This window comes from Panthera onca, chromosome B1 (assembly GCF_046562875.1).
Source record: "Panthera onca isolate mPanOnc1 chromosome B1, mPanOnc1 haplotype 2, whole genome shotgun sequence".
NCBI lineage: Eukaryota > Metazoa > Chordata > Mammalia > Carnivora > Felidae > Panthera > Panthera onca.
The window spans coordinates 178,100,912-178,123,739 of record NC_138342.1 but is presented as its reverse complement, the minus strand read 5'-3'; the positions used below and the strand labels follow the sequence as shown (position 1 = coordinate 178,123,739).

Here is a 22,828-nt window from a genome sequence, read left to right as displayed (position 1 = left end):
AGATGCAGGGGCGCCCAGGTTGCTCAGTTGGTTGAGCATCCAGCTTCAGTTCAGGTCATGATCTCACGGTTTGTGAGTTCAAGCCCCGTGTCGGGCTCTCTGCTGACAGCTGGGAGCCCGGACCTTGCTTTGGATTCTGTGTCTCCCTATCTCTCTGTGCCTCCCACCCTCCCCCGTCAAAAAGAAATAAACATTAAAAAAAAAAAAAAAAAGAAATACTAAGATGCATGAACTATTATCACCAGCAAACAAAGTTATTTAGAAGAAATATCGTATGCTTTGGGAATGTAAAAGACACTAGAAGTAGCAAATTTACATTACCTGCTTTAAAGAAATATGGCTGAGATATAAATGACTCTAAGGGAAGTCATATAACAATGTAAAACATATTAACATGTAAGTGCATTCAGTCTTTAATTTAATTTTGAGTCAAATAATCGGGTCAAATTTATTCCTTGTGCGGCGCATAATTTTAACCTTTTATTACGCAAAGCTGACAATTCCATTTAAATTGTGAGAGTGTGTTCGGCGCAATTAATTTTAACGATATTTACTATTTGCTGCATATTCCTAAAAGGCAAGCACATCTTGAAAAATTTGTTCAAGTTCTTTCAAACCGCTTTCGGATCCCTGTTAGCAAGCAGGAGTCCAGCTCCCATCCACAGAGGCTTTTGAAAAACTGACAGACGCAAGCGCTGGTCTGCGAGGAGTGTCAGAAGCGTGGTTTTCATCTCAACAAATTCACGTGCAAAAGAGGAGGTTCCTGCTGCCACCAAGAGGGCCCCTATCACGGGCACCTCCCAGCTTGGGTCGTGAGATGCTGGGCGGCACCGGGGGTGTTCTTAGAGCAAAACGAAGCAGCCCCCTCCCCAATATTTGAAAGACTAAAGCTCTGGGTGATCGAAATGCCCCAGGTCCCCCCCCCCCCGACCTGACCTCAGACCAGCTGCCAGAAGCTTGAGAAACAGTGCTGGATGTACTTCAGGTCAACGGGTAACGGCATCGATGAATAAATCAAATAAGTTTTCCAAGGGCAAATATTTGCTGCTAGAATTAAGGAGACAGCTGAAATGTATCCCGTGGATCTAAAAGAAAACCTGAAGCCCAGATGGGTGAAATGATTTGCTCAAGATTGACGAGACAGGGCCGGAGAGGTCTTCCTGAGACCAGACCTGGGAAAGTTACGTTTTTGTTTGATGTACTCTTTTAAAACATCCAGTTCCGAAGTCCAGAGTTTTTAAAATTGGGTTTTCTTAAACCGAGGCATACCTGTATTGGTGTTGCCATCAGTACCTTAAATGATACGTCCCTGAGTGAAAAATACGGTGAATATTTTTTTCTAGAAATTTCTCTCACTGGCAGCCCAAAACTGTTAGCTCGTCACAAGCCCAAGGCCACTGTAAGAGTCCAGATAGGTGTCCCTGTTGATTTGATCTTCCTGAATCTGGACTTCTCACATGACATGGCATTTCACCCTGGTCGTCAGCTTCCGAATGTTCTGAAAACAGAGCAGCAGGCTTTGGAGGCTGGGAGGGGAAGCCTCTGGTCAACACTCCGAAGTGCTTTTCCAAGGAAGGGAGCACCTCTTCTCCTTCCTCCTGCTAGTGTCCACTGGTGTCCCCAAGAGAGGCTGGCCTCAGCACAGAGCTGCAGCAATGTGACCTGCTGAGTGGAAGCAGACCCTGCCCACAGAGGTTCTGTCAGCTGAGGACGCCGATGGGGACGCCGATGGGGGTGAGGCAGAGCGGAGGTCAACAGAGGAATGACAGCCATTTCTCCGATGACAACTGAGGAGGAATTTGCCTTGTTGAACATTCGAGGCTGGGATCACAGTTTGAAATAAGATTTTTTTTTAAGTTTATTTCTTATTGAGAGACAGAGAGACACAGCGTGAGCAGGGGAGGGGCAGAGAGAGGGAGAGACACAGAATCCGAAGCAGGCTCCAGGCTCTGGGCTGTCAGCACGGCACCTGACATGGGGCTCGAACCCACGAACTGTGAGATCATGACCTGAGCTGAAGTTGGACGCTTAACCCACTGAGCCACCCAGGCGCCCCTGAAATAAGATTTATGGTTGAGAATTTGCGTCTGGGAGCGTGCAAGCTCAAGGCTGCCATGGGCTTGGCCATCTGGACAGGAGAGCCCTGGGTGGGCGATGACCACCCCTCCCCCTCCGTGTCCCCGCTGTCTCCCCGCCGATTTACTTTCTCACATTGCCATGCATGATTCATTTCTTTCTTTCCTTTTGTCTTCCTTTCCTTCCTTCCTTCCTTCCTTTCTTTCCTTTTGTCAATTCATTTTTCATGCTCAGTTTTACCAGCTATTTAAAACCTGTACTCTTTTAGAAAATATAATACAAACACATGGGCAAACAGAAACCGTGCAAACAGAATGTCACAAAAACTGTCTTCCTACCACGCCTGTCTGCCCAAAGAGCTCCCTTGTGAAGGGCCAATCGCTGATACCAGTTTCTGGAGTATGTCTTTCCAGAGATGGCGAGTGCCTATATCAGCACAAGGACCTATCTGTCCGAGTTCTCCGCGGATGTGAGCTCAGGCCGCATCACTACACCTGGCTGTTTCAGGTGTGGTCTTTCTAAAACACCATCCAGACACCTGGGTGGCTCAGTTGGCTAAGTGTCCAACTCTTGATTTTGGCTCAGGTCATGATCTCACGGCTCTGAAGTTCGAGCCCCACGTCGGGCTCTGTGCTGACAGTACAGAGCCTGCTTGGGATTTTCTCTCTTTCCCTCTCTCTCTCTGCCACTCCTCTGCTCGTGCGCAGTCTCCGTCTGTCTCAAAAATAAATAAACTTAAAAAAATTAAAACACTATCTTGCTTCAAATACTTTAACAGATTCCCATTCTCGGCAGACCCTGGCCACCTCCTTCCAGCCCAGTGCTCCCTCCCTCCAGCTCCCCACCCCTCCAGGTTTTGGCCTCAGCAGATCTCCAACCCGAGTCTCACTCACTCCTATCAGTTGCTGAGTCTGGAGACCCTTGCTTTCCCTCTTCTGCTTGCCAAATCATTCTCACCTTTAAAGGCTCAGTTCCAGGGGCACCTGGGTGGCTCAGTTGGTTAAGCACCAACTTCACCTCAGGTCATGATCTCATGGTCTGTGGGTTCGAGCCCCGCTTCAGGCTCTGTGCTGAAGGCTTAGAGCCCGGAGCCTGCTTCGGGTTCTGTGTCTCCCTCTATCTCTCTGCCCCTCCCCCATTCACACACTATCTCTCTCTCTCTCTCTCTCTCTCTCTCTCTCTGTCTCAAAAATAAATAAATATTAAAAAAAAATTTTAAGGCTCAGTTCCACATGTCACTTATGCTGGGAAGCCATTCCCAAATTTCCCAGTCATGTTGACTGCTTCTCCTCTCCAAGGACCCTCCCTGTCCAGTTCTGTATCCCTCAAGGGGTGGTTCACGTTATTTTCTGAACACTCTTGAGATGCCAAATACTATGGTAAGGACCAGAGAGAACACAAGAAATAATGGTCTCTGTCCTCAAGGAACTTAGGGTCTAGCAGAGAAAAGTAACATGCGACAACAGTGGGATGTGACGAATACAAGATGCTGTCGTGCGGACTGGGCCAAGACCTGTTGGGAAGGTCCCTAAGGAAGGAGAAACCTAAGGCAATGCATGAAGGTCTAGAAGGATGAGCCACATGAGGAGTTATGGAGAATAGGGGAAAGTCAAAATGTCCTCAAGGAGCCATGCCACACAAAGAGAAAGGCATGTGCAAAAGGAGCGCCAGAACTCACATGACATCAAAGAGCTCAATCAATATGGCAGGCGACGAGAACTATGAGGGCAAAGTTTCCTGTAAATTATGAAGTGCCCTTCAAACAATCAGTGTAGGAGTAAGTGACTCAAAAACTCTGGCAGTTGAACATTCATAATCTTCGACTTCCAAGTTGCTGCAGCCTCTGAAGATTTATAGAGGATCTGGGGAAGGCCAAGGATGGTCACTCAACATGATTGCCCTTGAGAACTTAAATCGTGGGTGTTGACAAGGTGCTGCCAGGAAATTTTTGAAGATTAGCATTTCGGTGAATTGCTCTGTATATTCTGGTACGTATTAATAATACTAAGAGCAGTAGGGACTGGCCTCTATTGAGTTCTTACTTTGCTGCCAATACTATTTTAAATGCTTTACACAGTAGAATCTGTTGAACCCCAACCACTTCAAAGGTGGGCAAACTATTACTGTCACCATTTTATAGACGAGGAAACTGAGTCGCAGGACTTGTTCATGGTGGAGTGGCAGTTAAAACCCCAGCAGTGTCTCTGAGCCCCTATTCCTACCCACTAGGTACCACTACCGCCCCCTGGCTGCAGTGGGCAGGTGTTTGGGAGAACACGCTGTCAGGCCTGGGAACTCAAGACTCACTGTTTCAGAGACAGAGTACTGGAAATCAAGGCCAGATGGACGGTAGGCGGAGTGTGCATGGCCTGCCCTTGGCACCCTGAGGCAGCCACTGTCTGAAAATACCAATTTGGTGAGTTTAATTAACAGCACACTTGCTGTTAATGCCAAGAACAACAGAAGTCCACGGGTGAACGGCTTGGGGGTGAAAATCAGGATGGAGGGGCCTTTGTTGCCACCTTTCAAGCTGCGATGGACAGCAACAGGCAGCGCTGAACATGCCCGGTTTTGGCAGGAGAGTGGTCAAGATTAATTACACAGATGGATCATTTTGCTCAGAACAAGCCGGGGGATGGTTTGATGTAGTGACTTCTGCGACCATAAAATCAGGAGATGTATGGCTATCTCTGTGGTAAATGGGGCCCTGAAAAGATTAACCTCACCTAGAAAGTAAAAATGATATGCATGAATTTTACCAGGTGGGGGAAATGCCTCGTGATCCCCACAGATACTGATTTCACACCAAGGATGCTGGATTCAAACGTCAAACTGTGGGAAAGTTTTCTTGAAAGACTGCCTGTGGGGCCGTGGGAGAAGTGTGCGATTCTATGTGCAGAAGATTAGAAGTTGATGTCAAATGCCTTGAAGAGATCCCTGAATATATAAGCCTTAAGGAGGAAGGGGGGCTTGAGGGTTCTGTTTATTTTACAGTCGAGATATTATCTTCAAAGCGAACGCCTTTCAATGCCTTCGGTGCAGCTGTTGGCTTTGGGACCTGCCTTCTCTCCTAGGGCGGGTGAGAGTGAGGTCAGCTGGGGGTTGTAGGCCAAGCTCTTGTTCTCGGGGTCCTCACACCCCCCTGCCTCATCAGCCTCGCTGGCTGGTCCTAAGTGTGGGCAGCCTTTCTGCAAGCGACGTGGGGACCACTCTAGGGAGGCGGCTGGGGGGGAGGCTGGAAGCGCTCTGCATTTCCAGTGCGAAGACAGGTGTTCGAGTCACGGCTCTGCTACTGGCTAGTGACGTGATGTAGGGTGAGTCAACATCTCTAAGCCTCAGTTTATTCGTTGGGGAAATGGGATAATAATCCCCCCCAGGGATGTTGTAAGGCTTGAGGTCGTGATATATGAGAGAGAGTGCCATGAAATGCCAGCCCCTGTGGTTAGCAGGATTTTAAGGCAAAAGTTACCTGATGTCCTTCTTCTACCTCTGGTCCCTTACATACCCCTTTCGTTTTGTTTAGTTATTTTCACTAATTCTTATTGCACTATAATACGCATAAATTTGCCATCACGGCCATTTTTTAGCATACAAGTCACGGGCGTTAGGTACATTCGCAATATTGTATAGCCATCGCCACTACCCATTTCCAGAACTTTTTCATCTTCCCAACCTGTGACTCTGTACCCCTTAAATAATAGCTCCCCATTCTCCACTCCTTTCAGCCCCTGATAACCTCTATTCTATTTTCTGCCTCTGTGAATATGCCTACTCTAGGTATTTCCTAAAAAAGTGGAATCATACGAAATGTGTCCTTTTGTGTTTGGCTTATTTCACTTAGCACGATGTTTTTAAGTTTCGTGCATACCGTCCACGTATCAAAATGTCCCTTTTAAAAGCTGAATAATATTTCGCGTAGACATTAAGCACATCTTGTTTACGTATTCACCTGTTGGTTGTCATTTTCACCTTTGGGCAATTGAGCGTGATGTTGCCATGAGCATTCATGCACAAGTAACTGTTTGAGGTCCCGCCTTCAGTTCTTTTGGATAAGGATCTAGAAGTTTAATTGCTGGATCACATGGTAGTTCTATGCCTAACTCTTTGAGGAACTGTCAGAACGTTTTCCACAGTAGCTGCACCATTTCTCATCTCTGTCAGCAACGTACAAGGGTTCCAGGTTCTCCACATCCCCACCAGCACTTGCTTTCCTTTTCTAAATAATAGCCATCTTAATGGGGGGAAGTGCTAACCTGATCTGTTTTGTTTTTTAAGTTTATTTTTATTTTTGACAGAGACAGAGTGCGAGCATGAGCTGGGGAGGGGCAGAGAGAGAGGGAGACATGGAATCTCAAGCAGGCTCCAGGCTCTGAGCTGTCAGCACAGAGCCCGACTCAGGGCTCGAACTCACGAACTGTGAGATCATGACGTGGGCCGAAGTCAGACGCTCAACCAACTGAGCCACCCAGGCGCCCCGGAACCCGATCTGTTTTGAAGGGTATCGGTTACATCTCCATGGTGTGAGAACCCCCAGAGTAACATTTGTTGGCCTACCTGGACCTCTGGCGTATCAGGGAGCGTGCTTGGAATCAGAGGACCGATTTGCATGAATTTTTATCCAAAGCAGAATGGTTTTCCGGGGAGAACTTAGGAGAAGGACTTGAGGCTGTGGTCACTTGACAATTCTATTCATTGATTCATTCATGTGTTCCTTTTTTCACTCATTCATTTATTCCACGAACATTTATTGAATGTTTATTTTGGTGGCAGTGGGCAGGAATGCTGTAGCAACCACATTTGAGAACAACACTTGAAAGGGAGCTTAAGAATCTTCTTGACCAAACACCTACCCCATTCAGCAATGTTTCCTAAAACTGGAGAGATGGTTTAGGGTTCAGGTTTCCAGGTCAGTGACAAGGCGGGAACGAAAGATATAGCCCAAACCCGGAAGAGAAACTCCTCTACCTGGCGGGAGAATGGGTTTAAAACAAGGGCAGAGATTGGTCAGGAAGCTCTCTTTTCCGACAGCTGGCTAAACAGTGCAGTCACTTGATCAGGTGGTGAGATTTGAATGCAATAAAACAAGCGTCAAGAAAACCCGATTAGATAAGCCCCAAGTACTCGCACAGTCCTTACGCTATGATAACCTCTCACTAAAATGTCACGTACAGGCTGTGTGTGATGGGAAATTCTGCTGACTTGGAATTGGAAAGCCAGGCAGGAGGGTGAGTACTTGATTTCAATCTGGGAAAATTCCAGAGGGCTGAATTCAGGGGATTTATGAACACCATCTTATCCACACAATTGGATTTCATCAACAAGCACAGACTCATTTTCTAGCTCAAACTGGGACATTTCAACTATATTAAAGGGCAAAGAGAGAGAAACAGTGGTCAGAAGGCAGTTCACGGAATTAGTTACCTCCTACGTGTTTATTTTGCTCTGGTGAATGTTCCAGCCTCAGGAGTCCAAAAATAAACTGGATTCACAGGCAGCCTCATTTCCTAAAGTCGCATTGTCTAGATCCTGGGTGCCCTCCAGAGCCACACAGAGAAGCAAGATTAACCTCATCTACTTCCGTCAGGGGGAGAGCAGCATTTTCTCAGATCTGGGTGGAGATCCGTAAGAAGAAGAGCTTCCCAGTCTTGGTGAACATCACCGCATAGCCAAGAAGCCAGTTGGAAAGGAGACTAAATACGATTACACTGACCTTTCCATAATGTGGACACCAAAAACTCCAGTTTCCATTCCATCTGTATCCGTGGTGCGCTAGACCTCGTTCAATATTTTACCACCATTGTTAGGTACATGGAAGTGCTTCGCGGAAGTAATTAATGCCTTAATATAGGCAAAGTCTTCTGGCATAGGACAACGAGGTTCAGAATTATTCTGGTGGGTGTTGCAACGTCTGTAGTTGTGTCCAGGTTCCGGTGCTCATACGGCAGGGTGCCAGGATTTGAAAAGGAAGCAGAACGCTGGAGACTAACAGTCACCCAGCAGCCTCATTTCGTGAAGAGAATTTCACTGGTGCTTGAGACCCCACCGCTCCCTCTCTGCCCCTGAGGGCCTTCTCTTTGTGACTCTGGGCCCTAATGGGAAACCCTCCCTGACTCTGACCTCTTCTCTTTGTGGCCTGACTTAGCAACCTCGAGAGGGTCCCCCCATGTTCTCCACCTGGCTTCCCACTGTAACCCCCACCTGCATCGAAATATTCAACCCTAGCCCGTTAGCGTCGTCCTGTCTCAGATTAACCCCACCAAACTGGCTCAGCAAGGAGAGCCTCAACTCCTTCAACATATTTTAGAAAGCTCTGTAACACCACAGCATTTTAAAAGAAGGGGTGAGGCACCAGGTAAGCTTAAGATGAACTTGAACACAATCCGACCACAAAGGGTCCAGCTAACTGAGATTATAGTCCCGGAATGAATGTGGGATTCAATGCCGTTACTAAAGGAGGTATGGAAAACAGAAGCTCTGCAGACAACTCTCTGAAAGGGATTGTTGAGAGAATTTTAACAAGTTCTTGTTCAGTTTCCCTTTTTTAATGTTGTATTTCTTTTTGAGAGAGTGCATGCGAAGGGGAGGGGCAGAGAAAGAGGGAGGCAGAGAATCCGAAGTGAGTGAGGCTGGGTTCAAACTCGGGGCTTGAACGCGGGTCTCGAACTCACAAACTGTGAGATCCTGCCCTCGGTCGAAGTCAGATGCTCAACCGATTGGGCCACCCAGGCGCCCCCAATTTTTGTTTAGTTTTATTGAGATAGAACAGACATATGACACTGTATTCGTTTTAGGTGTACAACACATTGATTTGATGCATGCATATATGACAAAATGATTGCCATAATAAGTTGACATTCATCATCTCACATATTCATAATTATTTTCTTGTGATGAGAGCTTTTAAGATCTACTCTCTCAGAAACTTTTCAAATACAAAATAGAGTATAATCACCATGCTGTACATTACCTCCCCGGGACTTATTTAACTTTTAACTGGACATTTGTACCTTTTGGCCTCCTTCCCCCAATTCCCCCCCTCCACACACACACACACACACACACACACACACACACACACACTGCCCCTGCCTCTCTGAGGGAATCTTTTGGGAATGGGGGAGGAGATTGGACAAGGTGACCTTCCAACTGTGGGATCTGTTGTTGGCGATAATGATGGGTGGGAACGGTCCTAGGGACTCTCTGTCTGCCACTTTTTAGTCACATGGGACAGAGGGGGACCAGATCGCCGAACCATCATGTGTGCAAACTGAGGACGGACAGCGATAATTTTGAGAAAGACCATGCCTGTGTCCTAGTCTCAAGGAGCGAACATTCTGGTCTAGAGGTACGACCAACACTCAGTAAGCACAGGCATACAGGCAAGTTTGGGGCTGCCCTCTTTACCTACACAGACACTTTTCTTCTTCTGTTCCCAGAATTCGGTCTGCACTATAGCAACGTACAGGCCTCTCTGGGCCTGGAAAACCAAGCCTGGTGACAGCAAATGACCAATGCGCATCCTGGAAGTCTCCAGGACATTCAGAGAGGTATCTGATCCTAGTCCGTGTAGACCAGGCGCACATGAGGGAAGCCTTGCCATGCAGTGACTGGGGATTCTAACCCTTGCTTTGTGCCTGCATAGGGCATGTTAAGGGGTGGGGGGACTTTCCTCCCTAGGTTTATGTTTCCATGAGGAGGGGGCTACTTTTAAGGTACCTTAGTTACATCCAACCCTCGGGCTTAGCAGGAAGTCAGCTGTCTGGTCGGTGTGTTAGGAGAAGAATCTCGGTCTTTGTGGCTCAGCTCTTCCTGGCTCCTTCCTGCTCCAGATCTGCCTGCAGACAGGGGGGATCCATCCTGGTGCTCCTTTGCCTGCAGAGGGGCCCATCCCCATGGGGGAGGACTGCTGAGCTCTCATCTGCTTGGGCATTTCAGGGACACCCCTTAGGCTACAGATCTACATCCGCACTGAGTGCCGTCTTATTCGTAATAAAGCCGACCTGTGGCTCTCCAGCCGTTGACTGTATCTTTCTCCCTATGGGTTTTGAGCTCAGATGGAGAAACTGGGTGTTATGTATGAGCCCTCCTGCCAGTTCCCAGCCAGCTTCAACAAAACCCCTTACCCTTCTCTTATCCTAACCGTCCTCCAACGCACACGATTTCTCCCTCCTGCTTTAGCGTTCCCAAAGTCTGTTCTCTTCCTCTCTAGGTTCCAGGCCCCTAACACATCAAGCGAGATTAGCTGGCACGAAAGGACTCTTGGCTTCCTTCCACCGAGGGGAAAGTTATCAGTGACGAGGTGGCTTGGATCATGCCCTTGCTCGGATAATGTGGGCATGCCTCCTCCACCACGTGCAGAGATGCACTGAGCCCCTGCTCTGTGAAAGACCCCAGGGCTCTCAAGAGCCACCTTCTTATTGTCAGGGATGTCCTCATTTCTTTTTTTTTTTTATTTTTTAATATGAAATTTATTGTCAAATTGGTTTCCATATGACACCCAGTGCTCATCCCAACAGGTGCCCTCCTCAATGCCCATCACCCACTTTCGCCTCCCTCCCACCCACCCCCCCCCCATCAACCCTCAGTTTGTTCTCTGTATTTAAGAGTCTCTTAGGGTTTGCCTCTTTCCCTCTGTTTGTAACTATTTTTCCCCTTCCCCTCCCCCATGGTCGTCTGTTAAGTTTCTCAGGATCCACATAAGAGTGAAAACATATGGTATCTGTCTTTCTCTGTCTGGCTTATTTCACTTAGCATAACACTCTCCAATTCCCTCCATGTTGCTACAAAAGGCCATATTTCATTCTTTCTCATTGCCACATAGTATTCCATTGGGTATATAAACCTCAATTTCTTTATCCATTCATCAGTTGATGGACACTTAGGCTCTTTCCATAATTTGGCTATTGTTGAAAGTGCTGCTATAAACATTGGGGTACAAGTGCCCCTATGCATCAGCACTCCTGTATCCCTTGGGTGAATTCCTAGCAGTGCTATTGCTGGGTCATAGGGTAGATCTATTTTTAACTTTTTGAGGAAGCTTCACACTGTTTTCCAGAGCGGCTGCACCAGTTTGCATTCCCACCAACAGTGCAAGAGGGTGCCTGTTTCTCCACAGCCTCGCCAGCATCTATAGTCTCCTGATTTGTTCATTTTAGCCTCATTTCTATTCAAGATTCCTGGGGCCATTTGCCTCAACCGCAACACCAGGAGCCCTGCACTGCCCAGCGGTATTGGCTGGTCATTTATAAAACAGCAGCGTTTCCTGGCACAAAATGAGCCATCAGGAAAACAAGACTGTCTCTGAAATCAGGTCAATGTCAGGTCAGATAAGCACAGCCTGGAATTTTCAAGTATCTGCTGTAGCTGGTCCCACAATCTTGTTTCTTTGGTGCACAAGCCTGGGAACGCTGATGATTTTCTGACAGTTGCCAGAACCCGGGGCTCTGTGAAAGATAGGACATGAATGTGGAGTATTTCCCCCCGTGGTGGTGGCGAAGGAGAAGTCATTCCCTCATATGTGGTCCCTGCTGCCCGTGATTGCACTCAGAGCAATCAGCTGCCAGAGCCCAAGGGGGGCCCAGAAAGGGGCTCTAACTTAGCTCTCCTTGCTCTCCAGCACCGAGAATTTCTGAGGGCCTTCATCATCTATTCATTGAAGTTCGAATAGAACCTCATTTAAGGGATCCCACAGGGTTGCCAGGTGCACACATGAGAGAGGGTGATGACACCTGGAGTTGTACAGTGCACAACCAGGGAGGCATGTGCAATGGCCCTGGGGTCATCTCGGGAAGTCTGGTGGCTAATAAGCACATCCCTAGAGAGTGGCTTTGTGGGGCAATTTTGCCACAGTCTGGACTTACCATTCATTTCAGAGGTTTGACCACCTCATTTGTGAGAAGAATCGAGGTCCTCTTGGGGAAGGACCCACCTTCACTATGCTCGCAGAGGCCGCTGTGATTAAAAATATCAACTACCCCGCCTACTCAGAGTGGACAACCTGAGACGGGTATAGCGGACACTCACTCGATGAGGCTCTTAGCTCTGTGGTCGACGATCCCTCTCTCTGACGGCCCTATCTTTACAGAGGAAGAGAAAACATGTCTAAGTCCCTGCCATTGCTGAGCGCCACAGGGCTGGAGGCAGTCTCTCTTGGGTGATTTTGTACTTCTTGCTTTGATTCCCTGCATATGACTTTCATGGTTTAACTTATAGAGTATAGACCTTAATTCCAAATTATTCTGGGTAAATTTGAGGGACCTGCTTTCTCCCAACCCGCAAATACGGAGATGCTACCGAAGATTCCCAACACCTCTGCCCCCTCCCCTGCTCACTGACTCACGAACACAGCATGTCCTGTCCCCATCGCCTGCATTTAGGGGTGTTATTCCCTCCTTCCAGCCCCTGCATTCTTGAATCCATAGATCAAGGGCCACCTCCCACAGGAAGCCTTTTCTGACCACCCCACCCCCCTTACTGATCTCTCGTCTTCCGAAACTCTATAGCACTTTGAGATAATGGAGCAAAATTTAGCCCTAAATTGGATATTGGTTAGTATTGATCTCTGTCACTTCCCATATGTTCTATTTCACCAACTAGGCTCTAAGCCGCTTAAGAGTAGAAAGTGCATTTCATATTTCTTCAGCCTCCCCACCATGTCTAGCACATGGAGAACATATGGAAGTATTAGGTGCAAAGATGCATATTAAATGGCTCTCTGCATCTCCAGATGTCACCATATTTTCTACGCACCTCAAATCCCCTTCCTCCAGGAGATCTTTCCCAACCACTGTGGCTCACGCTGATTTCTTCTGCCACTCCTGACCACCCATTATCGTCTGAGTCACGCGTTCTCACTCAGTTCTGCCTGATGTATCCTCTGTATTAAGGTATGAGAGTCCCGTCTGCACGACTGCAGTGGGGTTTGGGTGATGTTAGCTCCCGGATGAGGTGGCAGCAGTCAAGGTGTTGTATCAGGGTCTGACTCCCACAGGTCAGGCCGTAAACTTTTACTCCAGGTTGCGTGTAACAATTTGTAGCATAATAAGATCTGTGAGATTCTTCCGTTAGCAGAAATTTTGCCAACGGCTCTTTTCCCAAAGACGGCCCAGAGGCCCGCCTATGCTAAGGGAAAATAGCTCTCCGGGAGAAAATCACTCCACACCCCAAAACGCGTTGGATGTGGTTCAGCATTTTTCAGGAGCTTGGCTTAGCATTTGGAATCCCGAGGCTGCCGTTTTCACCCTCAGGCTGATGGCCCACCTTGTTTGTGCAGAATAGTCCAGGTAATTCGTCAGTGGACAGCAACCTTCCTCCCTCTGGTCCTGAAATGATGCTAGGAGGCCCTTCGATCTGTCCGTCCTTTATCAGGTGCAGCCGTCACTGGATTCCACGAATTAAGGCTCTGTGCTCGGGGCCCCGGCCAACTTGAGACCTTTAGTACATTTAACTTCCAAAATTCTCCCTTCGGTTTCTGTCACTTATGGTATATTACTTAATTCTTATCTATACCTTTTGGGTAGTGATTGTAATGCAACTAAACAGGTGCCATAATGTACTCCTCCAAGGGGCCTGCTTTTCTATAATGATAAAGAGATCGCTGCGTTCTGGCTTAATCATATGAGCTTCAATTTGTGGGCTGCCTCCAGACGCAGGGAGAAGGGTATAAATATGCAGCATTGCTCATGTTCATTTTGCCTTAGCTCATTCTTGCCCATTTCATTATTTGATTTCAGAAAATCAGGAGCATTTAATGGTGTCAAGGGCACAGCCGGGAAACCGCAAAGAGACTCTAATGACTTAGGAGGAAGAGGCAAGTCCAGAGGTAACAAAGGATGCTTCTAGAAGCTTCACCGTAGCTCAACATGGTGTACTACAAACCCAGAAGGAAGGACTAATGAAAGAAAGCAACGCACACTTGATTAAAGCCACAGTTTGCCGAGAGTGGAAGAAAGGGCTAACGAGGGATAAAATCCACTGTTGAGTCTAAAATGCATGTACATTTGCCTATGAAATTCAGCTGTGCCCAGAAGCACATGCCTCGGTCTCCAGAGTCACAGGGTAGCGCTTGTTGCTTTAAGAGACAGCTGCCAGCCGGTGAGACACCATTGCCCAGGACCAGTCTTGGTGGAGTCTGGGAGAGACCCACTCAGGAAGGTCTGTGGTGGGGCCCCCATCCAGACACCAGGAGGCTCTGGGGCAGATGGTTCGTAAACCTCATTTCAAGAAACTCTGGAGCAGATGACTCCAGGATTTTCCAGCTGTGTATAATATACACACAATTTCTAAACATTCAATTCTTTGTATATCTTATACATTCATCCTCTCTGTGCACACAAGCAGAGAGAGACTCTATACCATCTGTCTCTCCTCTGTGTATAAGGATTCCGTGGGTGCTTCATTTATTATAGAACAACTGAATTTTATAAGTTTCTGGTAAAGCCAAATAAATACGGTGTACAGACTTGTGTATTTTCTTTCCTCGCTTGGCCGAGAAGAATTTAATTTATAAAGGATAACCAGAATCACAAACACTGCTCCGCATCTCTGAGAACTCAACGCGGAAGTGTCTCTGCGCTCGACTTCAGGCACTGTTTCCAAAGGACTCGGGGACCTTGTCTTGACTGTGCTGATTCCTTGTCTTTCTTTTTAGCGTCGAACCTGCATTTTGACCTCCAGAGTCTGATGCCCAGTGGAGGCTTCGGGGATCTAGAAGCTGTTACTCCAGAGCCTTGCCCGGCCTTGGCCAAGTGGAAATGACATCTCCTCCTCTGTTAACTCAACATCTTCAGGGATGGCAGGTGAGTCTGAACTCATGAATTGATGGTGAGCGCTTTGTAAAGTCTGACCAAAGGAGTGGGTACAGAAGGATCCTGGGGCCCTCTGTGTGCTCCCAACGAGGAACTGTGATCTGGGTCACTAGGGGGTAGGATGGGGTCACTTTTGTACCACCTCTTTGCCAGTCCAATCCTGAGTTTTCTCCTCCAAAAGCCTACTCTTTTTATACACAATTTTAGAACTGGACAAGAATTTAGAGGTTTCATGAATAAAGGTTAGAAGCCCAGTCTCCTGATTCCAAATTCTGTGTTCTGTGTTCTGTGTTCTTCATAAGCATTATCCATATTGGTGCGGGTGGGACCTTTGGAGGCTGGATGCATGGGACCCCCTGGGTCCCATTCTGCCAGGGGCCTACTCCTGTTCTAGCAGAGGCCTTTTCTAGCGAATCCAGCCACGCTTTGCTAACAGAAGTGATTTGAGGTTGAGCACGAGAAAAGAGCAACCCCAGACCAGGCTGTTGAGCGTTCTGAGGGGAGAGCATGCCTTGACTACCCCCATGTTCTTATTTCTGAATTTTGAAGCCTTTGGTAGCTTCTCAGTAATGCCCTGCACTTTTCAGATTCCCCGCTCCCCCTTCCTTTTATTTTCCCCACAGCTTTGCAGAAGTATATTTGGCAAATAGAATTGTATATATTGGAATTGTATATATGTTCGAATGTGATGATTTTGAAATACCTCCACATTATGAAATGATCACCAACCAACATATACACCACCTCACATAGTTACTTTGTGTGTGTGTGTGTGTGTTGTGATCACTTAAGATTTTCTCTCTTCGTGAATTTAAAGTATATAACACAGTATTAGAAACTACAGTCACTGTGCCATCGATTGGGTCCTCAGCAGCTCTTCATCTTGTAACTGGAAGTTTGTAGCCTTTGACCAGCGTCTCCCCATTTCGCCCTGTTCACGCAACCACTATCCTGCGCTCTGGTTCTAGGAGTTTGACTTCGTTATCAGAGTCAAATAATTATTTATTCGATATATAACAACAATACTTATTATTATCATATATATAATAAATATATAATAGAGTTATCTGCATATTATATATTTATACCCTAAATATGTAATACAATTAATTCTATAATTAAACAATTACTATTTTTTAGATTCTACATGTAACTGATACCATGCCATCAGACATGTCTTTCTCTGTCTGGCTTACTTCATTTAGCCCTCTAGTTTCATCCGTGTTGTCACAAATGGTAGGATTTCCTTCTTTTTTAAGGCTGAATTTTAGAAACGCATTTTCTCGATCCATTCATCCATAGCTAGATACTTGCGTTGCTTCTGTACCTTTGCTAGTGTGAATTATGCTGCAACGAACCTGAGACTGTAGATCTATCTTCAGAATAGTGATTTCATTTTGTTTGGGCAAATGCCTGGAAGTGGGATTGCTGGATCACATGCAAGTTTTATTTTTAGTTTTTCGAGGAACCTCCATACTGTTTTCCATAGTAGCTGCGCCAATTTACATTCCCATTTAAGTCTTTAATCCATCTGAAGTTCATTTTTGTGCATGAGGTAAATGGCATTCCAAGCCTTTGGTAGCTTATCAGAGACGCCCTGCTCTAGTTGGATTCTTCCGCGTCCTAACTCAATGTATAGATTTGTCAAATCTGCCAACTCTAAGGCTATATGTGCTCATGAACCAACATATAACAGCCCTTACCCCCTGTGAGCGGTATGCTTCTTCTTCCGGTTGGGAGCAATTGTCCCTAGAGCTCTTGCTGTATGCCATTATGATTCATTGATTTTACTTTGGTGGTGGGGATAGGAAGTAGGGGGAGAAGAGGGAGATTGAATAAAATGGGAGTAAATACACTCATCATCAATGTTCAACTTCCTTGCTTTCAGACAGGCTGATTCAGTGGTCGGAATCTAGGTGATAAGAGTGGGGAGTAGCATGAAAGAAAAGGGAAGGCAACTCATTATCAGTGGATGAAGTTGAGAGAACCAATGAATTATTGGGTAGTAATTCTGTTCTCATAGCATTTCTGTTGCATTGTTTCATTATAAAGAAGAATCAATAAAAAGATGACACTCAAGGTTTTTAATTTAGTGAATCTCATCTAGGACCAAATACACCTGACAGTAGCCTGACTTCTTAAAATGCAAACACTGTGCTCAGATTTATTAATTTTTATGGTATGAATATTTAAATAAGCCTATCCCAATGGAATCATTCTACACAGAGCTAATGCACTTACATTTTTAATGAAATGAGTAGTCAACCATTAAAAATAAAATATTGATATGAATTGTTAGACTAATTGATTGGGGAAGAAGTTATTGTGCAAGCAATCGGAGATTTAAGAAAAATGAATAGAAATCAAACGACCCAATTATTGTCAGCCCTTGGCCTTAAGGAAGTCTATTCAATATATCTCTTTTCGTTATGAACAATCGCTTTTTAAAATGTCTAAAGAAAATTATCACTGTAAATCAAGCCTCAGGTAGGAAATGAGTCAAAAAGTAATATGATCTTCACAGCAGTACTTAACTGCTTAGGTCCTGCTATAAAATATGGGGGTGGGGAATTGAAGTAATTTTCTGTTATTCAGGCCCAAACCTGCTTTTTCCCGGACTCCACATAAATACAGCAACTCAAACTAAAAATAAGTCTCCCTTGGATTTGAAGACATCTGTGTGCTTATCAAGATGCAAACAAATATAATTTTTATTTCGAAAAATTTTTCATGCTTCTTTCTTTATTTGGGGAGAGAGTGAGAGAGCGTGCACACACACCTATGCAAGCAAGGGAGACAGAGGGAGAGACGGAGAGAAAGAATCCCAACAGGCTCCATGCGGTCAGCACAGAGCCTGACGCGGGGCTCGATCCCACAAACCTTGATATCACAAGCTGAGCCAAGATCGAAAGTAGGAAGCTCAGCCGAGGGCTCAGCTCAGTGCCCCACATGTGTAATTTTCAAAGTCACTTTAAAGAGAGTTTAAAAACCTCTCAGAATTTTTTTAAGTAGAAGAATTATTGTTTAAAGCAAACTCTGCCGGTCTTTCTTCTAAGTATGATTTCTGTGTTGGATTGCCTTAATGTGAGGCATACTTTTCTTTCAGTCAAAGGTTTAGGCTTGACTAATGAAGACGGCTCAGTTCTCAAATTCTTTCTAGCAGCTGCATCTCTAAATGAAGAGCCCGGATTTCACCGCCACCGCACATTTTTTTTTGCTGACCAATGAATTCCTAACTTATGTTCGGTTAGGAGTCAGTTGATAAACAGAAAAGGCAGCAGAAAGAGCTATAACCCATTCACGAAAAGACTGAGTTCAGATTTCCTGCTGAATACCTCTCCTGGGGAAGTTCGGTGAGGAACGTGAGCATTGATTTCACAAAACAGGAGGCCCTTCCGTGTATCAGCGGCACGGTAGGTGCCAGAAGCTCAAAGAACAATAGGCAAAGATGGAGAAAAGTGAGCTGTTGGCATTTTGCGGATGGGAACAGAGATCTTGAAGAAATGAGAAAACTAGGATATCATAGGGAAAATGGTTGGAGTGATGCCCTGGGAGGTGGGGGGGATGTAGCACAGGGGTGAGGGGATGTGGTGAGGGAAGCAAAAAAGGTGGACCGAGTGAGGAAGAAACAGTGGAGACCTTGGCGATTAGTGTCATTTAGTGCACTGCTTCTCAAGAATACAACTCTCCTGCAGGTCTTGTTAAAATGCAGATTTCGCGGGAGTAGGTCTGGGCCAGGCCTCCATTTGCTTTTCTACCAAGTTTCCAGAAGATGCTGATGCTGCTGGTCCAGATCACACTTGAGTAATGAGATTAGAGGATCCCAGTTTCATCTGTTGGAACGTGAAGGATGTCCGTCCTCACGAATGATTTATTTATTAAGTGCCTGCTGTGTGCCCCGCAATCTGCTAGGGACCCCGAAGCGCTGGAAAGAAGATGAGAACCCCCTTGTGCGGGAACCTAGAATCTTACAGAGGAGATAAGACATGCAAGCGTAAAGCCACTCAAGTGAAACAGAGGAGACTGTGTTTGAAAGCCTACCTGTGACCGGAAGGCGTCCTGAGGAGAGACACCCATCTGGGCACGGTGGTGCTTCGGCAGAAATGCGGGGTGATAAGCTTACGCTGAAATAAACACAGATCAGAAGGGTTGGAATGCAGGTGCAAAGAACCACAGAGACCCCTGTGGGGCCTTAACCCACCCCAACTCCTTAATACTAACACTTAACAGAGTGAGCATCTCTGGGGTTGAAAAGGCTAATTGCTGTGGCTACATCTGAGCTCAGCTGAAAAGGCAGGTGTCTCCGAGAGTCTCCAGCGCACCCAGCAAATTACCGGTCACGGTAATGGCCATGCAGTAAGTGACTGACTCATTGTCAGAGCCCTTAGTGAACCACAGAGCAGCTACCGTGGCTGTTCTAACGTGCCCTACTGTAGACACCGGGCTCCACAGATGAAAAACAAAAATAGATTCCCATTGTAACAGTGGAAGAAAAATATAAATAATGATCGTGGCATGGCAGTGTGTTTAAGGCATTTGTTTCTTAATTGCTTTTGCTATTGAATGAGACAACAAAAAAAATGGAAATAACGTTTTCCTTCTAGCTGTCTTCTTAGAAGAGCAACCACGCCTTTGTGTTCAGTTTCAGACTCTCTGGATTTCTGAGGGCTTGCAGAAGTGAACCTTGTGCACTTTTTGGAAGATCCGACCCACCCGGGGTTAGGCTGGAGTTGCCAGAGGAGGAGGACCTCTTCTGCCCACACGTCCTGGAGCTAAATCGCAGCGGTCACACCATGTAACGTGGTGATACCACATGGGCGTGTTGGTAACTCAGCCAAGGCCAGGAGCAATGAATATGTCCGGGCAGGGGAAGAAGCCTTCATCCAGGAAGGGCCATCATTTGGGCTAAGCCTCCAAGGATGAGGAGGAAGTTGCAGGTGGCACAGGGCTAAGGTGTTCTGGAAGAAGGTGGTGGCTTCTGCAGAGAGCCCCGGTGAAACCCCTGTGTCGGGAGGATGCCAAACTCAGGCTTTAGTGCAACCTGGGGCCCTGAGGGGCTGTGGTGGGGGGTGAGAATGGAAAGGTAGACCAAGGCCAAGCTAAGAGAGATCCCGAACATCAGGCAGGAGAGTTCAGAACTCATCCTTCTCAGATGGTGGTGACTACTCAGGACGTTCCCATCTTGCTTGGATAATATATGACGGTACACGCAAAAGGCCGGCAGTTGGCTTTGCGGCGCTGTTACTAACCTGCTGTGTGGTTCTCGTCAATGGGCAACTTCCCTGACCCTGTTTTCCCCCCGCTGCGCTCTGGGCGGTGCTCGTTCTGGCACAGCAAACTCACTGTATCTCCTGTGTGTTTCCTGTGTGCCCATCACACACATTAACTACCTAATCCTCCAACGGTCTGGGGGAAGAGGCTGTGTTATCAGGCCCTTTGCAGTTGAAGAAACAAATGCTCAAGGTATTTAAGTCGTTGACCGAAAGACACACATGGCTAATAATTAGCAAAGCTTCAATCCAAACTCCTCACCTATACTCCTGCAACACCCCACACCCCCAAGATGGCCATTTTTAATAATTATCATTTCAAAGAAAATGTCAACCTCAAAATCGTTTCAAGGTAGCTTTAGGGCATGACCTCACGGTCCGCATAGTCCTAAGAAATATGGAATCATCTGATGCCGGCCTACAAACACCTTATAAATCATTTGGCTCACTCTTCTCTCGTTACACAGGAGGAGCCTGGACCGCAGCCAGGCTGGGGAGAACACCCAAAGTCACACAGCTTGTCCTAGTGAGAGTTGGCCCTATTATGTTTTAAGGTGGCTCAAGTATAGGGTTTTGAATCGGGGCTCTGATAAATACAGTTTAGGATTTTTTGCACTCATTTTCTATTCCTTACACTCAAGAGCCCTGCTCTCGCTTTCTTTATAATCCCCCATTTCACAATGGCATTGAGAATAAGTACCCTGGGGCCTTGGAGAGTTCAGAGTTCACCTGGGGTCAGACAGGCATTCTCGAAGCTGATTGACAGCTGCTGACAAAGATCTGGGTTCTGGTGTTTTCTGGGAGGAGATGTAGGCCTGTGTTGCTTCAAGAAAAATGTTAGAAATTTTCTCCTGATGAAAATGGATGTGATAGTCCTTAAGAGAAAAAATGGTGATATTAAGTCTTAAAATGTGCTGGAAAAATGAAGACCTAAACAGCCTCAAGACTCTTAAAAACTATTTATACTTTTTAATTTAGCAACTCGTTTCTAGGAATGCATTTTAAGGAAATAATCGGAAATTTCCAGAGATACGTGAACATGGATGTTCATCTTACCATTACTTATAAAAATTTAAAAATAATAATAATAATAAAGCTACAAATGACTTAGCTGGTCAACTTCAGGGCAGTGCCCAAAACATAGAATCTTATGAAGCCATTAAAATATTAGTTAGATATGGCTTCAATGGCATGAGGAAATGCCTATTATGCAGTCTTAAGTGGGAAGAAAGGTTGAAATAATACAGGTAGCACGATCTTAACGATGTAAAAAAACTACATAGAAAGTGGAAAATACACCAAAATGCTAAAGTTTCTCTATAGGAGGGGTAGAATGATGAGATTAAAAGTGATTTTACCCTTTTCCCTAAATTGATCATAGTTTTCCAAGTTTTAAATGAGAATGAGTTGGTTTTGTAATTAAGAAGCAATCTTTCTAGAAAGAATCAGAGAAAGTCTTGTGTAAATAGCAAACATGATCTCTCATGAGGCACCTTTCTTATCTCCCATTTGAAGCTGTTCTCCTATGTGACATAAAGCTGTGTGTGTCGACTCACAATGGACAAGGTAGTTTCAGCAATACTGGAGATTGGCTGCGAAGGCCATTTCCAGAGTTGTGACTTACAAAAGGAGACCGTCTTCCAAGGTGGAATACCTGGGGCCTGGTTCAAGTCCGGGTGCATGGATCTGAAGAAGTAACTTCCCAATAAATACCTCAGGATGGGAGAGAGGGGCCAGTGATGGGCAGGTATCTTGCCTTAAGATTGAAGTGATCCTCACTGGAGAAATAAAAGTCCTTCCCCAAACCCTAGTTTTTGCTCTAAGAAGAACCTCAGAGATGAACTAGTCAGCCCCCTCATTTCTTCCCTGGCTTTATTGAGATGTCATTGACCTACACCATTGTGTACATTTAAAGTGTAGACATGTTGACTTGATACATTTACCTATTGCAAAATGACTACCAACCACCATGGCGTCAGCTAACACCTCCATCCCGTCAAATGCCACATGTTATAGCTGAGAAAACTGAGTCCAAGGAGATTGAATGACTCTCAAGGTCACACAATGAGTGACCAAGACTCCAAGCACCTAGTCCTGTTTGTTTCCACTGTTCAAGGCTGCCTCCCTAGCTTTGAAATAAGTGTCTGCGTGCTTTAAATAGGCATCTGCAGTTTATTATTAAAATGGAAACTGTGAGTCGCCACTGTTCCCCTACATGATCCCAACAACAAGCCTGGGATGCCAAAGACGTCCAGTGCCAGTTGAAATCACACTCCCGCCACTCTCAGCCAATTTAGTTCTGAAATGGTTAGATTCCTGATGCCCCGAACCAGAATGGCAAAAACTCCAGAGGTTGGCAGAGTGTCCAGGATCTGTGGGGGTAATCCGCATTTCTGGAATTCGTGAAGGAGAAAGGGAGAACAGAATCCAACAAACGTACCATTTTCAGAAACTTGGTTCCGCGCCCTGGCATAATGGGGATGTTCTCAGCCCACTTTGTGGAGATTGCTCGACTCTGTCCTGGCATGGGGAATAGACCACAAGGAGATGGCTGCCTCTGGAAATAGAACAGTGAAGAGAAGTTGGGATCTATGATGATGGCAAGGAGCCCCAGTAAGCAGAACAAACCACAGACAAAGGCAGACAATCCTATTAGGATGGAAATGTGGAATGTGG

The 22,828-nt window shown here is 46.1% G+C and overlaps 1 long non-coding RNA gene across 2 annotated transcripts in view; it reads left to right on the top strand.

The window, feature by feature from the left end:
* The window catches only part of LOC132691618 (uncharacterized), a 95,531-nt gene that overhangs the window by 35,955 nt on the left and 36,748 nt on the right, over positions 1–22,828 (top strand). The window contains exons 1-2 of one of the 2 annotated variants that reach the window (XR_013555020.2): positions 6,872–7,301; positions 14,726–14,873. This is a non-coding gene — a long non-coding RNA (uncharacterized LOC132691618). Of the gene's footprint in view, positions 1–6,871; positions 7,302–14,725; positions 14,874–22,828 lie in introns of those variants that run through there. The other variant, XR_013555019.2, reaches the window with a different exon arrangement.